The following is a 21848-nucleotide window of genomic DNA, read 5'->3' as shown; positions in this document are numbered from 1 at the left end:
TGTCCGAGTGCCAGGACTTAACTTTGTTTTAAGAGTCGAGAACGGAGGTTGCCCACGCATAACCGAAGGATCCGCCCGAGGTTAGCCCAGCAGCAAGCCCCGTGAACCGCCGGTACTCCACCGTCAAAGCTCGCCTGATCAACGAGTGAACTACGGTTGGAACTGTCGACAGCTGAATCTCAGGATTCAGGACTAGCGCTACATCGGGAACGAACTGGTCTTCTTCCCATCTAAAGAGTGTGACTGGCTTGGACCCACAGTCGCTTTCCATGTGCACAAGCTCTGCTAGTTTCAGCCAACACTAACTAGCCGGTCTTCAAAGAGCATCAGCAGCGCATCACAGCAGGAATCTCTCCCTCCTCTCCTTCTCGCCAGCCGCACCGGCCACTGCCTGGCACCGAGCCAGAGAGTGCCGATTGCACACAACAACAGCCTGCCACTGCTTCTTTGTGTCCGCGGGAGATCTGAATCCACACAGATCGGATGAGTATTCAACATTCTGCATTACAGCTCGAGAATTCAATTGTTACCTCAACCACAATTGTTATCAATCTAATACCTATGAGTGATGTACTTGCTTTTGAGTATCTAGTGTAGAAGTTGTAATCCCAGTTCATTTATGAAACAGTCTAAATGAATGGTATACTGAATATATGTCCCTCTTGGTTTGGAACTCTTCATGATTTAATATATACCTTTTGTATTCTGCTAACCCACACTCTTAAGATCTGTTATGTTTATATGCACATTTTATGTATTAATAAGTGTATTAGTATCTGTGTGTGTGCGTTAATGAGTTAACCCGCAAGGTCGGTTTTCTAATAGCCATCAAAGAATCATTTTGTGACTTACTGCTACAATTAATAATTGTCCCAGTAAATACACAAAACCCCTACACACGCATGGAAACCAATATTTACCTGCTAATCCAGAATGCAGCAGAGAACAGTTGGACAGAAGGTTAGTATCTGTCGATACTGCATCACAGAAGTCAGTCTCTTCCCCCTCATTATGCAGGCTGACTTGTTCACGATGAACTGTCCTCCAGTGACAGTCAGCTGCAATCATTGACTCAGACATGGTGTTGATACACTGATGGCACTTTGGCTGATTTGGTTAACATGCTTTCCTCTTAAACAGGAGATGCTGAGTTCAAATCCCAGCAGTGCTTTTCTTCCTGTCTTGTCTTACAAAATGTATCACTATGGATGATTACGTACAGCTTGATTTTGTTTAACGCAAGTTTTCATTTTCTTTCTGGAACAACTTGCTTTTCATGAAATCCATACAGCTTATGAAAGATGAAATACAAATATTGCCTTGTATATCGCAGGCTGGTAAGAAAAAAGCATTATTTTCTTTTTTTTAAGCTTGCAAATGGAGAAAAGGGACACACGTGAGTCTCTGTTAATTGAAAGGTTAGTGGTTTGAGCCCACCCAGAAATGTACTTCTCATTATTGCAATGTAAACCTCATCTCTACTTATTCGGATTTCTTAGCAAAACCTTAACCCACTTGATATTTGCAAGAAATGTGAATGTTTTTGTTAAACAATTAAGTATGTAAGTCAATATCACTGGGAATGGCCAATAATGACCAACATTCAAGGACATCATATTCAGCCAAGGACTTTGATCTTCGAACGGCTAGCAGAAGAATTCTCTCGATGCATCCTTAGTTAGAATATTTAAAATTACGACACAGATTTGTTGGAGAACTTGACAAGCAAAAAAGACAGTTGGACAGCATGATTATGCTAGGACTGTACATTTGTATTTTAATACTTTTGTATATTTATCTTAATTGTAATATACATGTAATCATAAATGCTGTTCTATGTAAATACATTTTGTTGTATTTTATCATATTTTAGCTGAGGGCACAAGGGGGTCTATTATACCTTCCGAAACTTCCAAGACAACTATAACAGAGGCTCAAATTTAATATAATTTGCTTTAAAAGAAAACCACAATTTGTACGATATCAACCCTCAATATCGACGTTCAAATGAAGGATTTAAAGAAGCAACAGCGATAGGAGAGTACATTGATTTTGGACCAATGTTTGCATCTGAACAATCCTTCCTCCTGGAAAGAAGAAAAAACAGGTATGTTTTGAGTCTCATGATGATGCTCTTCTGGATAAAAAAAAAACAGTGCAAATTTGTTTCGGATGTATTTTGGATAAAATTATAACTGTCATCGAAGAGAAATTTGATCAGTTGAATGCAGTCGAAACTTTTGACATTTTATATGATGACAGGACGTACATTTAGGACTCAGTACCGATAACGCTGCTGATATTGATGGAGTAGAAATTAAGTGTATTGGTAGTTTTATCTGAGGCAAGAAGTACTAGAACACCTCCTATAAAAATGTTAGGATTCAGAGCAAGAAATATTTTTCCACCTCACCCAATGGTATTGCATTAACGAGGCTGAATCTGGCTTCTTATTCGCCAGCTTCTTCTTCTGCCCTAAATGCTGCTGCTGTGATGTTATGCCGCCTTTCACCTGTAGATGGCTCTTTACAGTAATTTTTAAAAGTACTAATCGGGATGGATTACTGTATTTATCATCAGTAAAGGGGAATATCCAAGAAATTTCAGTAAAGGAAGTGACAGAAGCTATCAAAGAGATGAAAGTGGGCAAAGCAACTGGACCATCAGGAATAGCAGCAGAACACTTTAAGAACCTCGATGAAGAGGGGATTCAGCGGCTGACGAGATTGCTAAACAATATTGCAAAGGAAGAGAGAATTCCAGAAGAATGGACAAAAAGCAGTATGGTTACCATCTACAAGGAGAAAGGAGACCCAATGGAGTGTAAAAACTATAGAGGAATAAAACTTCTGGAACATGGATTGAAAATCCTGGAAAAAATTCTGGACAAGAGACTCAGGAAGATAATCAGGATCCACAACTCACAATTTGGATTCTCAGCGGGGAAAAGCACAACAGATGCCATTTTTGTGATGAGACAGTTACAGGAGAAGACACTAGAGAAAGGGAAAAAGCTGTATGTGGCCTTTCTGGACTTGGAGAAGGCATATGACCGTGTGCCCAGAGAGGTGGTGTATTGGTGCTTGAGGAAGAAAGGAGTATCAGAAAGCATGGTGAAGTTAGTTCAAGCAACCTATAGAGATGCAACTACGAAGATGATAACACAACGGGGAGAGACAAAAGAGTTTGAAATCACAGTTGGAGTACACCAAGGATCAGCACTAAGTCCTTTCCTTTTCATAAACATTATTGACACACTGACAGAGGAGGTAAGAACAGAAGTGCCTTGGGAACTCATCTTTGCTGATGATGTGGCACTGAAGGCAGACTCAGAAGTAGAACTACAGGAGAAAGTGTTCAAATGGCAGAGGAGTCTGGAAAAGGGTGGACTGAAAATGAATGCAGAAAAATCTGAAATAATGGTAATGGAGAGAAGAGGAGATACTATGACCAATGTTGAGGAGACAAATGGAGGAAAACTGAAACAAGTTGATGACTTTAAATACCTTGGATCAAAACTGGTAAAGGGAGGAGAAACACTGGAGGCAGTAAAACAAAGAGTGAAAGCTGGATGGAACAAGTGGAGAGAAATAACTGGAATAATCTGTGACAGGAAAATTCCCAGAAAGTTAAAGTGCAAAATGTACAAGACTGTGATTAGACCTGTACTACTATATGGAGCTGAATGCTTGGCAGTTGGAAAGAGGGAAGAGAACTTGATGAGAAGAACTGAAATGAGGATGTTGAGATGGATTCTGCAGATTTCAATGAAGGATAAGATCAGAAATGAAGAAATCCGTAGACGATGTAGGGTGGTGGATGTGGTTGAGAAGATGCGAGAGGCGAGGTTACGGTGGTATGGACATATCATGAGGAGGGACGTTGAGGAAGTAACAAAGAGGGTAATGGAATTTGAGGTGGAAGGTAACAGAGGAAGAGGCAGGCCTAGAAAGAGATGGATAGATTGTGTGAGAAAAGATATGGAGGTATGTGAAGTGAGTGAGGAAGATGTGCTCGACAGAGACAAATGGAGAAGAGCAACCAAAGCAGCTGACCCCAGGACAGTCTGGGACTAAGGCTGTGAAAAAGAAGAAGAAGAAGAAGAAAGGGGAATATGTAAGTAGTGACTATCCAAATATAATTTTTGTGTGAAACACATTTCAGAAAATTGTAAACCAATTTTCAAAACTCACAATAACACAAACACAATAAGTAAATAAGACAAAGGCAAAACATAAGTTCACAGGCACTTTCTGCATATTTACCACGACCTTACCTTCTGATCATCAAAAGTCTTAAAATCTTGCATTTTACAAGAACTTTTTAATATAAATGGGACATTTAGAACATGGCATATGAGAATATATGGTTAATCGAGGATGAGCAACGGGTGATGGCACTTTCTGCTTCTTGCTATAAACCTACCCCCTGGTTATAAAAACATCTAAAAATTATGACACTGAGGTGTGAGAGACAATGGAACAGACTATCAAAATCCTGAACTTTAGGAAATTTTACTGTGCCATTTTTTCAAATATGACCCTGTGAACATGGCATGTCCCTCCTTCCTCATTACCAAAACATCTCAATGTTCCGACACTATGTACATTGGTAATTACAACACTTCACTGTTGCATTTCTGAGTTGTGACATTGAGAACATGGCATGTTAAAGTATATAGAAAATCTAGATCAGAACAGGCTAAATGCAATTCATAGTGATTTATCATTTTCTTACTTTCTAAATGAAAACAAATTTGTTTTCGGTGATTATGACACTTCGGTATGACATAAAATATGCTTCAATGACAGAATAAATAATCATGGAAAAAATACCCACAGTGGACATTCATAGTTGTGATTATAGGAATGTTAAATATCAGGTGAGTAGCTGCGTCAGCATGCGTAGGCTGCAAAGGAACAAGTAAAGGGTTATTCCATGCTGAAAAGAGAAGAAAGGAAACACGACGTGTTGGCCGTGGAGCCTTCTTCAGGTGTTAGAAAGACAGGGCAGTATGCACAGATAATTTTCTTTTTATCTTTGCTTACTGCAGTTTATCTTTGATGACAACATCAAAGACATTAAGGAATTCTTACGGCTAACAGCTCCACATCAACTTCCTTTTATAACTAACCTCATCAGATCTCTCAACTGCACTCTTCCAGTTTCTCACTTCAGAGAAGGATAAAAAACTCAATCATCCTCTACAGAGAAAAACCATCAACACCCCTACCACCTCCACCAATCCTAACTTTGTTGTTACTATACCCTCTGACCTTTCCCTTTCACCCCTTTGCATCCTCAGCTAACATATTTTAATATTACAACACAATTACAATAGATTGTACAGTATTTACAGTTTAAAATTAAGGTAAATATGTCCAAATATCAAAATCCAACTGCACAGTGCTAACAAAACAATGCTTGTCAACTTCTCAAATAAATCTGCATTGTATTTTTAAAATATTTCACATGCATTTAACAAAATCAAGCCCTTTGTGAGTGCCCCAAATGGTACGTTCTGTACTACAAGATAGGAAGAAATACACAGCTGGGATTTGAACCACAGTTCTGTTGTTCAATAAAGAGGCACTTTAACCAACTAGGCTACGGTGACAAGACAACCTTCACCTTTTACAGACACTTGGACACACCGCTCTGAGACATCTGCGTTCAGAAAGCGCTGAACCTGCTCTCAGAGCAAATTGCCTCTTTTACATACAGTAGCAGCCCCGACACTGAGAAACGAAGAGAACTGGCTTTTATCTGGCATTTTTCATGTCCAATGCGTTTGACATCTCCCAAGGGCGACAAAGTTCTTCTGCAACATTATTTCTTCTTCTTTTTTATTTCTGTACGCTTTGATAAAAAACTAGAAATCGTGCAAGGGAAAAATGTCTTTTTTTCATAGAGAAAACGTGGACCGGGAAGTGTTGTGTTGAGAAGAAGTGATTTAACATGATACGTGACCTAATTTATCGGAGCAAATGCTCACCCAGCAAGGTCTGGAGAAGTTGGAGAGTCTGGTGGATGTGATAATTATACGGTGTTGTGGAAGAAAACAGTCTTTCTTTGAATTCTCAATCAATCGGAATTTCAGTGCGAAACATAAACCCTTTGTGTGATTTAAAGAGATAATATTTTAAAACTCATAAAAAATCAGAAAACACGTTTCTCACTTTGAAATTTTAGACGGGGTGGTATATTACTAGTAGCGACGGTGAGCACACTATGGGGGAATTCCGGTTATGTGAAATACCAGCAGTTTAATAAATAACGCATCTGATTTTGGATCATAAGATTGTAGGTCCGACTTCTACCTGGCTCGTGTAAATTTTATTCAAGCTCCTCAGTAATAGATGTCTATTATGTAATGAACCGCACCTGAAAGCAAACATTGGGTCTGTTTCCTTTGTTTTCCTGCATGAAATAGCAAATCGTTACAAAAAGTACCTGCTAATGTCCAATAGTGTTTTTTTATTTCAAATTACATTTTCAGGCTTCAGACACTTTTTAATAAAACAAAAGTGTCCGGAAACTCCCTAACTTTCAGGTTTGCTTGAACCTGTATTAAAAGAAGTTGTTTGAAACTTCCGGGATCCCATTCTCTGATGTAGCTGTCTCTAAAGACGGATGTGATGTTTCGCAGATGTGAACTGTGCCTTCTCTCTTGTGTTCAAGGGTATTCGCTGTGTGAGATCCTAACTGTATGTCCAGTAGGGCTCTATTTTGTTTAGATTATCTATGTGGTGTACAGATAGAACTCAACTGCATGGGGTGAATTCTGTGTTCAGGAAGAGCAGAACCTGAAAAACTAAAAGTAGACCTCAACGCGATTTGAACACGCAGCTTTCTGATCTTTAATCAGACCACGCTACCTTTGCACCACGAGGTCACAACTATCAGCTAATTTGAATTCCCCAAAGGAGACAAATCAGCTTCACAAAAAATTCTGTGAAGAGCGCCGCTCTTCTGAAGAGAGTCTCTTCATCCCAGACCACATTTTATTCTTCCTGTGCAGCTGATGTGCAGGTGTTGTTCTCAATAACAGTTCCAGGAACACTGTTTTTCTATTTTTTTTAATTAAGTACCCCATGGTGCAACGGTAGCACATCTGACTCTAAATCTCCAAGTTCATTTTCAAAGTATATCAGAGTCAACTGATACTGATCAGTTTTTGCTGCTACTAAACCCGCAGTCTTCACCTTAAAGTTCAATTCCCCAAGCCTTCTGACCTTATATGTCCATCCCTTCTCGTCAAAACTCATATTTTCACAGAGTACCCTACAGAAATCGCAGTATAGAATGAAAAACTCCAGTAGATCTCGGCCACTGTTGGTGATTTTCCTTTAAAAACAAATTTATCTCCTGAAATTTTACGGAGTGTATCACTTTCACTGAGACCGAGGAGTGTTAAGCTGTACATGAGTCTTTGTGGCTCGGTTGTTAACAAAAAGGGTGGTGGTTTGAGCCCTTCCAGGGACGCTATGAGCCTTTTAATGTACACACCCATCTCACTTTATCTCCACAGCCGGTCTCCACCGCAATCGAATACAGAGCCCGCAGGGGGCAGTAAGCTCGCATATATAGCTCACTGTGTATATAATGAAGAAGCAGAGATTAGTTTCTTATCTGCGCGTTACAGGGCCTTATGCAACTCATACCAACAGCTGGGGTTTGATCCCTGCACGGGCTATTAGTTGAAAGGCCATTGTAAATGACATGTAAGAGATTTATAGATAGATACTTTATTGATCCCGTGACGGAAATTAATCAAGCTTATCCAGCTGGCTTTTATGTTTCACACTAAATTGCGATCTTGAAACCAAAATAGTTAGAAATATGGAACACAACCGTTGTTCCCCAAGAAGGAAAGCTGTTTAACACTGATGTCACACCTTTTTATTTAACCCAGATTGTAAAGACAACTCTGCCCTATCAAAGGAAAATGTTGCACAAAAGTTGAAAAGAACACTCTGAATCCATCAGTACTGTATATTTGATTTCCGCGAACCGTTCAAGGCTGCTTGGTGCTTCGCAAGCAAGTCATTTCAGGGAAGAAACTCAGTTTAGAGAACTACTGGTGCATTTTCACTCATTGAATTTGATCTTTGTACTCTCTTTTCATTCTCATCTATAATATTTCAAAATTACAGTTCGGATTTCTTGGAAAACTTCACAGGCATTATTAAGTTAGGACTGTACAATTGTATTTTAATATCTTGGTATATTTACCTTCATTTTAATACGGATTTAACCATAAATGTTGTACTTTTGTCGTACTTTTTAAAACATTTTAACTGAGGACGCACGACGACTATTATACCTTGTGATACATGCAAGACATCTGTAAACGAAGATGTAATTACAGTCAAATTGGCAATTAAAAGAAAACCACAATTTGTATAATATTATTTCTCTATGTCGATGATCAGTTGAAGGATTTGAAGAAACTATATATTATTCCTCGATATCGATGATCAGCTGAAGGATTTGAAGAAACAGCAGCAATAGCAGGTGATTTTGGTTTTGAACCCATTTTTACACCTCAATAATTAATTTGTCCTCGAAAAAAGAAAAGACAGGCATGTTTTGAGTCTCATAATGATCATCTTCTCGATCCAAAGAAACGTATAAATTTGATTCCTTCCGTAGTATTTTGGATTTTCTTACGAAGATCTCACGAAGTATTGCCGGGATCTATATTTAGCGTTCGGTAGCGATAACACTGCTGATATTGATTGAGTAGAAATCTATGATGTATTGACAACTTTATCTGAAGCGAGAAGTCCTAGAACGCTGCCTATGAAGTGTTAGGATTCATACAAAGATATACGTTTTGTTTTCAACCCAAAATGCTGCTATTGCATTACACACTATATGAACATTACCAGTTTTGGTAGCTTCTCTGCATGATTTTTCAAAACTGAAACTAATTACAAAATTACTTAAGATAAACCATTACAAACAATTATAAATCAGGGCTAATATTAATATCAACTGATGTTACTACAGAAAAAAAGATTTAACTGAAATATGAATAAGACTATGCAAGCCTAAAATGTAGAACAATTCAATTTATATAACTTTTTTTTTTGAGAAATGGGCTCACACACCGGAAGACACTAACATTTCTCTTCGTTAGAGTATGTGAATAACGGTTTAACCCAAAATGTTTGGAGTCCAGAGGGAGGACTTGCTCGCTGAATGATCTCTCAAGAAATCCCTGGTGAGATTCAACAGGTGTTTTCTTCAACAGCCACTAAAAGTCTGATGACCTTCTCTGGATTTCCTGAATATGACGTAAAATTAGTTCAAATTATTTGGTAGTTAACAGAACGAAATGCTTTGGAGGTACATTTAAAACAGCAGAGCAAGACTGTAGCACTTCGTGTGTGACTGAATTTAATTGTGTAAACCTGGCTCTCTATGAACACGAGCAAAGAGTTCTTACTCAACAGAAGATTGCGATGTGAGCACAATAATATAAGACATCTGGAGACGCCAGAGATTGAACTCAGGACTTCATACATGAAAAGCATGCACTCTACCACTGAGCTACATCCCCTATGGCACAGATGGTGGAACTGACTTAAAGATGTGCATATGTTTACTGACCACAATCCACCCTTCATGAATAATTGAAATGAATAATTTATTTTTATATCCAGTCACATGGGCGACGGTGGTTGATTCTTCAATGGGGGAGTGCGTTTTTCTACCTCCTTACTCGACTGTCTTTCAATTATGTTTTCTTTGAAACCTTTTTGCATCTTTTAAGTGCTTGCAATTAAATTACGCATAGAAAAACAGCAGTACAGTTGATGTTCATGGACTGATGCACACAACTCCAGTGATAAAGCCATTTTGTAAATATTGTAGAAGAATGTTAAAGGGCGAAACAACGCTCCAACCACGTGAATGGTAACAAGAAGGATCGTGTTCTTATTTAATATGTGCTTTTGAATTGCCTTGTCAATACACACAGGCTTTAGAGATGGACAAATAATTGAGTGAATCAAATTAGTTTTTGTTGGTCGTCTGTGTCTTCATAACTTTGTAGGTGAGAGAGAGGATTGCGAAAATGTGCAGGTGCTTCTCAGAAGTGCGTTGGTGGTATAGGTTCCTTCAAATAACTGAGCCAGTGCATCCCAAATCTTTTCAAGATGATCTGTGATCTGGTAACACATCTCCTGAAACTAACATTCGAGGTAGGAAGTGTGCTCTTATACACCAAAACACTCACAAAGGAAGAAGCAGATCTCTGTACACAAGACGGTAGTGCGATATTAGAATTTCAGAGTTCTTGACGGATTCAGGCTCCTTCTCAGAGGTCCTTGCTCGCCAAATAACTTTGCATCTGAGGAAGAGCACCACGGAAAAAACCCAACTCAACAAGAGAGCGCGTTGGTTGCTCTTGCTCTTAATGCAAGGAGCTGTTTTTTTTTCCTCGCAATAATAATTATTAACCAGAAACAGCAGCACAGGTAGGTCGCATTTGTGATTATGTCATTTCTCTGCTTCAGCAAGGTCAATAAAAGACTCTGAAAGTAGTAAAGCAAAACTGAACTCAAAATCATATTAGGAATTCTGAGCGATATCTCCATACAGGCAATCCAATAAGAACGTTGAAATATTTGAATATAATCTCTCTATAGATTGCGCTGCTTTTTACCCAGAGTAAAACTATTGGATTGAAGGAATGCTAACTGCTGGGTTAAAATGTATAGTTGTTATTTGGAGAAATCTGTAAACTCATGATCGACAGTGCTGATTATTTTCCGGAGACGGAGCACTGATGACCTATCCGAGCTAATTGATAAAGCTCACCCAGTGGATACTCTAGCAGAACGTCAAAGAACATTCACCTTTGTATCCAAAGAAACCACAGGAACAACATCAGGAAGCACAATCAATTCCCCTTTTAAATCTTTCCTGTAAGGTATGCTATGTGAATTCATGAAGTTAATCCTCTGATCTCTTTTGATCACGAACAAAGTACTTCTGATGGAGCGCTATGTTCAAAGATTTAATAAGCTTTACCCCTGCCAACGATTCGGCGTGAAGAATTAAAAGTTTCACAGACAAAAGCAGCTCACCACCACAGCCAATATTGAATGTACTGTACTTGCCGGTACACTATCGTGCACTGCCTCAAAAGTGATCTTGGCAGATGTTGTTCCCTACATAAAGCTGAACGTGCCAAAGAGAATTTCTGTTGAGAAAACAAAATATTTTTTCTGCCTTGATGTTAAGCCTGTCTTTTAGAAAGTTTATCTCTTAACACCTCCTGCAGCCTAACAAAAAGCACTTTTACTGATTGTATTGCAGGTCTTAAAACATTAACATTTGGCAGCGGTGGGATTCGAACCCACGCCCCCAGAGAGACTGGAGCCTAAATCCAGTGCCTTAGACCACTCGGCCACACTACCTTCCTCCATGTCCATCTTCCTCATATTGCTGGCTTGGACATGTGGAAGTGACTGCACCTTCATCTTCCGAGATGCTTTCAATAGCACAAACGCTACTTTCACCAGCACAAACATAGCAATAACGAAGGAGGTGGGTTTCATCCTTTGTGCTGTTTGTAGGGGCGCAACTCTACGTCGATCTACTGACTTGAGCAAAAATCAAAATCCTCTCCTACTACTATTGCTTTTTTCATAGTTTCTTCAAATCCTTCATTTGAACGTCGATTTTGAAGGATATTGATGATAATACCACATAAATTGTGGTTTTCTTGTGATCGCCAATTTTATTCAAATATCAGCCTTTTTTACGGTTCCTTGCGTGTTTCACAAGGTATAATAGCCCCCCTCGCATCCTCAGCTAACATATTTTAAAATTACAATAGCTTATACAGCATGCATGTTTACATGTATATTAAAATTAAAGTAAATATACAAGAATACATACAGTACTAACCCAATAATTCTTGTCAGGTTCTCCAACAAATCTGCGTTGTTATTTTAACATGTTTCAGCTGAGGGTGCAAAAGGAGTATAAATGAATTTTCCCGCCAGCCATTCAAAGACCAAATTCCATGAGTGAACATTATTTTCTCAGAAGTTGCCGGCATTGGACTTTGCCGGTGGTATTGAATTATGTCCAAACTGTTGTAGTAGTTCCTTCTTGAAATTCGACACGTGCAAAGCACTCGTAATATCATAGGTGTTAAAGTTCGCTGAGTCTATTCGAGTCATGGTGTGTATCCCTGCCTATCATTGGGAGACAGGTAGCTTTTTTACACTCAGATTCCAATCTTCAATGCTTTGTGTGAGAGCTTACATAACTTTCATTTTCTCACATTTTCTGACGACTGTTCCAAAGGGGCACCCTGTCAATTCCGAATACTTTTCAAAAATCTGCCTGCATGTTTGATTATTGTCATTTCATTTAAAAAAAGTTCAATATTGATCATAACTAAAGAAAATAATGATCATGAACAAAAAAGGGATAAAGATGCGAGTCGATCTTGAATCACAGCTGGGTGACACGGGCTTCTGTTCTGATATGGTTGTATGAGAAACAGGAGGAATCGCCAATCTCCTATAGAACATGAGTTGAATCAGGAGTGAGACATTTCGTATACTCGTGCATATGTCAACGCCTGACCTACATCGTAAAACTAACATTAAGTTGTCAGAGACATTCATTTATATACAAACAAGAGACAGACCAAGTAATAATTCTACATTAGTTCAGGTGGGTAAACCTGAACTAACTAACTAATAAACCTATTAATAATTCTACATTAACGTGTCCTACACTGATCAGACTAATTGACATGGTCTGATTCAGAGCCTGTGCAGTTCGTGCTAATTACAACAACGACAGTTCTGAACCCTCATCACCGAACTGAGCACAAGTTCAGCTGTTCTCCAGTTTTGTTACGCATGGTTTTTCATTGCAATTGAGTTCAGAGCTGGAGCTGATCTCCAGACAGTACAGTGTTTTGGGTAAGTTGTCGACGCAGGAGGCTGCAGACAACTTACCCAAAGTGTTTTCTATAGCTTTCAGGTGCAGTTCATTTATATAAAAGAGGTATAAATTCAACAAGCCAGATGGCAGTCGAACCTATAATTTTCTGACACGAGGCCTAACGCGTTATTCATTACGCCACTGACCCTGCTATTATAGTGTTAAAAAAACGCGTTTTCTACGTCTGTTTAAAAATCACTAAAAAAGACAAAGGGCTTGTGTGTTGCGCTAAAATTCCGCTTCATTTCGAATGCAAATAAAAACCGTTTTGTTCCGTGAAATAATACATTTGTCACATCCTTCATATTATACTTCTCTCTTGTATTAGTAAAGCATTTTGATTTAAACTGAACAATATATTGTAACGCAACAAGGGCTCAGGCGGGCGCCATCGCCGCATTAGGTCAGCCCCCCACCGTCGGGGGCTCGAACCCGGGACTCCCATGTCTCTCTGCAGCGACCCAGCCCGGTGAGCTTAAGAGAGATCTCCCCACAACCCACGGGCTGTGGTCCTGCTATCACAGGGAAGGGCAGTGACGTCACCTGCTCTGGTACACCGGCTCTTACACAGTGCCTGTCGGCCGTAAGCGTTACACTATGAAAGGTTTCATCTATACACTTACACATAATAAGTATACGAATAAATACTCGGAAGAAGCCGCAGCTCAGGTATTAGAGAGATTTAAAATCGGATCGGAGGATTTAGAGTCCAGACTGCAAACCAACAGCTGACACAGGTCTTTTATAGAACCGTTTTGAAATCCTCTACTTTGTCCACGTGACGTCATTGTCCTGCTCGCAGCCGAGCCCGACACACGTCTGGTTTCTGTCGCTGGGCGCACACCCTGCGGTCCATGCGGGTCCTGATACCCCAGTACAATGACGGGGACGCTAAACTGTAAACAGGTGCCGTCCTTTGGCTGAGACGTAAAACCAAGGTCCTGACTCTCTGTGATCATTCAGGAGAATGGTGGTGGTGGCGGGGAGTCCCCATTACCTGTAAAGCGCATTGAGTGGAGTATCCAGAACAGCGCTATATAAGTGTAAGCAATAATGATTATTATTATTATGTAAAATGCAATAAAAAATAAAACAAAATATCAAACTTTGATTCAAAATAGATTAATATAAAACTGATAAAGTTAATGCTTTTTTCAGGGCTATATCTACTTTTTTCTAAAAAAAGCGAAGTCTGTCGCGACTGAAAGTTAGAGACGGTATACCAGCGGGTGCCTTCATATCGTGAGCGTCAGTCTCGCCCGTAGCTGCGAGAAGGTTAAAAGCGCACAAGTGATTTGTCTTTCGTCAAAGTAACTGCCGGAGCAGTAAGATGCAGAGCACAATCCAGCAGCTGTAGACGATGTTCGGGGAAGAGCTAATACCGGGGTAAAGTTAGCTTGAAGTTCGAAAACGATTTTGGCACGCCTGTAGCGCTTTCACGAAATCTCTTAGAGTTACAAAAACACTTGCTTTGTGTATAAAATACATTGTGGATGATTTCTCAGCCTTTACTTTTTCGTTTTTATGACATTTTTTTGACCAAGCACGAATATGCTTTTGTCCATATCTCCGCAATGGAAGCACAGAACGCCTTCAAACCAAAAGCATTTTAAAGACCACGACTTGTGGATATTTCCACAGCCTTTACATCAATCTATCGGTGAGCTAATTATCTTTTTTTAAACCTCCGGTTTTTCATCGATGCGTAATTACGCACGAACTGGAACCCGGGGGACCGCTGTGTGCACACGTTCACAAAGCGAGAAATACTGTTCAATACGGCTTCATGCGAAAAACCCGTATATGACCATAGGAAGCAGAACAGCGCGGTCTCCAATTACCCAGACTGTAAGCACGGGAATAAAGCTTTGTTTGATTTCTGAAACCCTTCCTTTACGTCCTGTTTTCATTCAGGTAAGGGTCAACTATATTGAAAATACTACTGACAGCAGGAAGATTAAAATATTCTTTACTCAGCAGCTTATTAAAAACAGCTCCCATGATGTTCAAACCGATTTTTTACACAGAACACTGACACAGCTTTGTGTTCTGAATCTCTTTTTCTCTTGCTTTTATTTAATGTGGCACAATGCACTGGGATAGGGGTATTCTGTTCACAAACCAATAGCATTTAAACCACAGCACCCACAATGCTGCAGGTAAGTGTTTTGCACACTAAGCAGGTCATCTGACTATTCCCAGCTTTGTTTTGAGTTATGGAACCTTTATTTTTTTATGATTTTCTGAAGATAACACTACAGGTGGGATGGGTGGGTCGTTTTCATGGCTCAATAGCATTTCAAATACAGCACCCACTCTGCTGAAACCAAGTGTTTAACACACCAGACAGGCCCCCGAACCTCGTACAACCTTGCTGTGGCTGTGGCCCCTTTCTTTAATTTTTTATGATTTTTTGAAGATAACACTACAGGTAATACACTGGGACGGGTGGGTCGTCTTCATGGCTCAATAGCATTTCAAATACAGCACTCACACTGCTGAAACCAAGTGTTTTACACACCAGACAGGCCCCCTAACTTTATATAACCTTGCTGTGGCTGTGGCCCCTTTCTTTAATTTTTTATGATTTTTTGAAGATAACACTACAGGTAATACACTGGGACAGGTGGGTCATCTTCATGGCTCAATAGCATTTCAAATACAGCACCCACACTGCTGAAACCAAGTGTTTTACACACCAGACAGCGTGTTTTACACACCATTTGACAGGCGGTACATGGGGATTGGGGGGTGCTATTCATGAGTCAATAGCTCTTCAAGCACAACAGCCACAGTGCTGCAACCAGGTGTTTTACACCAGACATTTCCCCTAACCTTATACAACCTCGCTTTGAGTTGTGGAACATTTATTTATTTTTTAATTGTTTTTTTGACTATAATCAAGTGTTGTGCTCACTAGGCAGGCCTCCTGACCTTACACAGACATGATTTGTTGTGTGCAACTTTAATTATCTTTTTAGGATTTTTTGAACATGGCAACTTCCACCGAGACGGGTGGGGGGTGTGGGGGTGCTCTTCAATAGCTTTTTCATCTATACACACAAACGGATGTAACCAAGACACTCAGAACCTGTCACGCAGGGGCTGACTGCTGAGGATAGGGATCCAATGCGGTGCCCTTGGTAGGGTTGGCGCGAGACGCAGGCGTAGTCGGAGTAAACAGGCAGGGGCCCGAGTCAGGGAAGGCGTAGTACAGGCATAGGCACAGAATCGACAGGCGAAGGCGTAGTCGAGGGACTGGCAGGGGTCAGGGTCCGGGAAGGCGTAGAAGTTGCGTCGGTAGGCAGAGGCGTAAACGAAGAGACAGGCTGGGGTCAGGATCCGAGAAAGCGTAAAACAGGCGAAGGTACAAAATCGAGTGGCTAAAGCAGTTGTCGGAAAAGCGGGGTCGAGGTCCAGGGGAGAAGTCATAGTAAGGCAAAGGCGTAGTTAGTACGTAAGCTCCAGGAGAGAATCTCAATCGTGAGCAATGACCGGGGGACAGATGAGGGTTTAAGTAGAGGACTGATTGACATGTGCACGTTTGGTATGGGGAGAGCTCGAGGGAATGCGGGAGCGCTTGCCTGCGTGAGGGAGATTCATGACAGAACCAACAGAATCAACCTGAACTCATAGAAAAACAAGAATGCCCCCGAGACACCTGAATCCCCCTCCTGGACCACTCTGGTATCAACACCCCCAAACCCATCCATACCTGCTTACAAGATTCAGAATCGGTGCAACCCTCCAACCTGGACCAAGAGCAGGATGGGACAAGAACCTGCACCACACTACGTACACAGGTTTGTATTTTTGGCTGAAGATGAAAATGTCTAACATAGATTGTTTTGGTTCTAGCAAACAATAAAAATAGTTGTTAAAATCCAAACACACATAATGAGATCACTCTCTGTCAGTATGTGTAACATTCTGGGTCTGGGCTCCTCTGTATTTGGGCTAAAGAGAGTTCAACAACATTTATTAAATGCACTGACATCATAATCTGACAAGATCCATTGTTTAGGGGAGACTTGACCACCCACTGTCCCCCTGGTATCGTGAAGCTCATTGTCCTTTAGCTTTCCAAAACCAGAATCACTTGGGACTCCGGGGGGATCGGTGTATGCAAACTATGAATTCCTTATGCAAGAAATTGTATATGGTCAATATAGCGATCATATCTTATCAGCAGATGGTAATCTCCAAGGAACAAGTAATAGGTTTATTCCACGCTGAAAAATGATCAAATGATTGATGAACCCAAGTGATTTGAAAGAAATGTTAAACAACTCAAAGCGAGGTTGTATAAGGTTAGGGGAGCTGTCTGGTGTGTAAAACACCTGGTTGCAGCACTGTGGCTGTTGTGCTTGAAGAGCTATTGACTCGTGAAGAGCACGATGTACTATCCCCATGTACCGCCTGTCTAATGGTGCCATATTGAAAAACTCATAAAAAAATAAAGAAAGGGGCCACAACCACAGCAAGGTTGTATAAGGTTAGGGGGCTGTCTGGTGTGTAAAACACCTGGTTTCAGCAGTGTGGCTGTTGTATTTGAAATACTATTGAGCCATGAAGACGACCCACCCGTCCCAGTGTATTACCTGTAGTGTTATCTTCAGAAAATCATAAAAAATTAAAGAAAGGGGCCACAGCCACAGCAAGGTTATATAAAGTTAGGGGGCCTGTCTGGTGTGTAAAACACTTGGTTTCAGCAGAGTGGGTGCTGTATTTGAAATGCTATTGAGCCATGAAGACGACCCACCCGTCCCAGTGTATTACCTGTAGTGTTATCTTCAGAAAATCATAAAAAAATAATGGTTCCATAACCCAAAACAAAGCTGGGAATAGTCAGATGACCTGCTTAGTGTGCAAAACACTTACCTGCAGCATTGTGGGTGCTGTGGTTTAAATGCTATTGGTTTGTGAACAGAATACCCCTATCCCAGTGCATTGTGCCACATTAAATAAAAGCAAGAGAAAAAGAGATTCAGAACACAAAGCTGTGTCAGTGTTCTGTGTAAAAAATCGGTTTGAACATCATGGGAGCTGTTTTTAATAAGCTGCTGAGTAAAGAATATTTTAATCTTCCTGCTGTCAGTAGTATTGTGAATATAGTTGACCCTTACCTGAATGAAAACAGGACGTAAAGGAAGGGTTTCAGAAATCAAACAAAGCTTTATTCCCGTGCTTACAGTCTGGGTAATTGGAGACCGCGCTGTTCTGCTTCCTATGGTCATATACGGGTTTTTCGCATGAAGCCGTATTGAACAGTATTTCTCGCTTTGTGAACGTGTGCACACAGCGGTCCCCCGGGTTCCAGTTCGTGCGTAATTACGCATCGATGAAAAACCGGAGGTTTAAAAAAAGATAATTAGCTCACCGATAGATTGATGTAAAGGCTGTGGAAATATCCACAAGTCGTGGTCTTTAAAATGCTTTTGGTTTGAAGGCGTTCTGTGCTTCCATTGCGGAGATATGGACAAAAGCATATTCGTGCTTGGTCAAAAAAATGTCATAAAAACGAAAAAGTAAAGGCTGAGAAAGGATCCACAATGTATTTTATACACAAAGCAAGTGTTTTTGTAACTCTAAGAGATTTCGTGAAAGCGCTACAGGCGTGCCAAAATCGTTTTCGAACTTCAAGCTAACTTTACCCCGGTGTCCCGCCTCAGACTGGAAGCAGGTTCTAATTAGACACTGAGAACAATCCGGGTCTCTGTATGTAATTGATTGTGTTGATTGAGCAGTAGTGTGACCATGTGTGTGGTAGCATTGTCCTGCCAGTATAAAAACCTAGTCACCGCGTTCACATTTTATGCTCTCTTGCTTCAACAGAGTTTGGTGGTTTATTTGTTTTACTTCTGTAGCAGTTAAGCGGGACGTTAATTTGGCGATGCGCTCATTTCTCTTTATGCTGTGCCTGTGTGCAGGGGCTGGGCTCCCCAGACTGATCTCCGCCGGGCTGGCTGGCTGGGACTCTCGGGAATTAGCGCTCCAGGCCGACCTCCCGGCTCTCGAAGACGCAGCCCAGTCGGAGGACTTGAGCCTGGCAGATGCGCCCTCCGAAGATCTGTCTGCAAGCGAGAACGACTCCCAGTCCTTGGCTCCCGACTTCCGCCGCCTTCCCGTGTCCAGAGACGCATACTCGCCCTACTTCGACAAGGAGAAGATGAAGCCCGAAGCCGGCAGCCGGCAGCCGGCCCTTACCCGCCTACATCAAGAGCGTCCTGTTTCCTCCCCAGCGAGGGCGGCAGCCGGCTCGCCCGGCCATCGGGGGCACCCGAGGAGTGGCTGTGTGGTGCGACTCCAGCAGGATGTACGTGAGGGTCAGTCGGCTCCTGTTCGGCTTCAGCTGTCGGCCATCGGAGGTGACCTTGGGCAACTGCAGCATCAGCCGAACCACACGCAGTTACTTCTACTTCATCTACGGGCTTCACGAGTGCGGCACCGAGCGATCGGTAAGCGGGTCTTCATCTACAAGCAGTGTATCGATGTGAGCTGTAGGGCCAGTGTCGGGGTTGCCTTTCCTGGGAATATCCCTTCCTCTGTGACCCTGCAGGTTGTCCAGGGCCGCCTGGTGTACTCCAATACTCTCCGCTATGACCCGCCCTCCTCCAGTGCACCTGTGCATCGCTTCATTCCCTTCTCTGTGCCAGTCAAGTGCTCCTACAACAGGTAGGCAGGGCTCTGCTGCTGCTGAGAAGCCGCTAGGAAAGTGTCCAGATGCCCCTCATCCCCTCTGTCCTGCAGGTTCCACTACTCCTACAAGGTTGGCTATGTCCCCAAGTGGGCCAGGAGAAGGACCTTCTTCAAGGACCTGAAGAACAAACACAGCTTTGTGCTGCTCACCACCAACTGTAAGCTCCTTGAGCGAGTGGCTCCTCCTGCCTGCAGGGGGTGCTGTGTGCAGGTGTAATGCTGCCTCTCTCTCTTTCCAGCTCACTGGGTCCGGCTCTCTCCTAAGGATGAGTACTTCCTGGGTCAGCCCATGTACTTCCAGGCCACTGCCTACTTTGCCACAGCGAAGCAGAGGCTGTACATCCACTCGTGTTATGTAATGGAGAAACCGGACCAGCACTCCCAGCCCCGTTTCCCCGTGATCGACAACTTGGGGTACGGCCCCTTCTGGGAGGAGAGGTGGACAGGAGCCCTGAGAGCCTGCAGGGGTTCATCCTTGTCCTTGTCCCCAGGTGCATGGTGGACAGCAAGGCAGATGGCTGCTTGTCCAGGTTTGTCCCCTCCAAGCAGAAGGATGTGCTCCGCTTCACGATTGATGCCTTCCTCTTCCAGAAGAAGCTGTCCAGGAAGGTAGTGCTCTCAAAGGCTGCTCCGCCTTCTTGCTCTACTGATCCATGGTCTGCTTTTTCATCCATGATCTAGATGTGAACCAGACTGTGGCAGCTGTAGTGCCTAGAGCTGCCAGCTTGCCTTCACTGATGGCAGAAGGTCCTTCTCTGTCCCTCTATTGGCCTTGATCCCTTAATGCTGTGACCTTCCCTCTTGCAGCATGAAGTGACTGAGCTGTACATGCACTGTGTCATGGCTGTGGCTCCTGCTAAAGCAATACCAGGGACCAAGTCCTGCACCTACAACAGGGAGGCTAAGAGGTACTTCTGCAAGGAGCCTGCTGAGGGTGCTCTGGGACATGCCAGGTGGAGGCCTCACCTGTCCTCCTCTCCTCCAGGTGGGAGGAGCTGTATGGTGACCATGAGGTCTGTGCCTGCTGTGAGTCCAGGTGTGCTGGCAGTCGGAATGAAGATGGGTCTGGTTCTCTATCCCTTGTGGATGCATCTCTGCTCAAGAGACAACCATGCTTGGACAACTGAGGAATGATCCCATGCTGGACAAAGGGACTGTTTAGATGAGTAGCATCACTGTGGGACTCTGGGTATAGCAGATCCCTTACTCCTGGGTGTTGCTTGTCCACAGGTACCAGGAGCCTGGTGACCAGCAGTCGGGTGGCTGTGGCACCAGTAGAAGCTCCTCTGGATGTGGGAGCTGACTGGACTGAGGATGAGGAGGGAGACCCTCAGAGCTCCAGTGAAGATGCTGAGAGCACCAGTGAGGATGTGGAGGGAGCAGAGGACTTTGGAGATGTTGGCCAGTGGACAGGTAGGGTCTGGCAGGAGGAGCTCCTGTAGGGGTGGTGTCCTGCAGTTCAGCTGGATTGTTCTCCTTCTTCCTCCCCAGGTGCCTGAATGAAGGCTCCAGCCTGGCTCTTGTGACTCTCCTGCCTCCACTTGCCTTGTAATGGCAACATTTCAATAAAGCTGTGAAAGACCCTTCTGCCTGCCCTTGTTTCTTTATGGTTTATAGGTTTGAATGGGGTGGAGGAGTTCAAGGGAAGTGAGACCCATTAATCAATGGAAGTATTTGTCGGGGTTCCCCTTTCAAGAATGCTTCCCGTATTGCTGCCAATGAGGACTGAAAATGGCTGGAGTAATAAAGCGTTGTAGTGGGGGAAGATGGCCGCACTATTCCTTGGGCAGGGCATTGTGACTTTTTTTTTTTTACTGTGAGAGAGACGGAGGTGTTCAATATACTGGAAATCCTCCTGTTTCCAAGATGGGTAGTGCTTATGGAGTGTGAGTTGCTACTGTAGTGCCCAGTAAGAGTGAGATCTGGTGTCCTATTCTGGGCTGCACAAACTGACTAAAATAAACACAAGGAAGGAATTGTCAACAGGGGCTTGGTGTAAAGTAGGCCTTCCTTCCTTAGCAGAGGAACAATACTGGTGTGTGAACATCAGTGAATAATGGTACAGTTAGAATCTCGGAGGTCTTGTCTTATGGGTGTTGGTTTCACAGCAGTGGTAGTGGACAGTCATGAGAAGTATTAGGATTGAGACTGGAGATCCCAGTACTTGA

General features: G+C 42.4%; 1 long non-coding RNA gene and 1 other non-coding gene across 2 annotated transcripts; one reads left to right on the top strand and one right to left on the bottom strand.

Moving 5' to 3' along the window:
• Nucleotides 1-11350: 11350 nt before the first annotated feature.
• trnal-uag (transfer RNA leucine (anticodon UAG)) lies at nucleotides 11351-11432 on the bottom strand. Its single transcript has one exon. It is a non-coding gene; the product is annotated as a tRNA-Leu (tRNA).
• A 9482-nt stretch (nucleotides 11433-20914) lies between these two features.
• On the top strand, nucleotides 20915-21263 carry LOC148665163 (uncharacterized). Its single transcript, XR_015937160.1, has 2 exons — nucleotides 20915-21093; nucleotides 21172-21263. It is a non-coding gene; the product is annotated as an uncharacterized LOC148665163 (long non-coding RNA).
• The last annotated feature ends 585 nt before the right edge of the window (nucleotides 21264-21848 follow it).

Source organism: Lepisosteus platostomus, chromosome 5 (assembly GCF_059453375.1).
Source record: "Lepisosteus platostomus isolate fLepPlt1 chromosome 5, fLepPlt1.hap1, whole genome shotgun sequence".
In the NCBI taxonomy this organism is placed as follows: domain Eukaryota; kingdom Metazoa; phylum Chordata; class Actinopteri; order Semionotiformes; family Lepisosteidae; genus Lepisosteus; species Lepisosteus platostomus.
The sequence above is the reverse complement of the archived record's forward strand: the minus strand, read 5'-3'. Positions and strand labels throughout refer to the sequence as shown.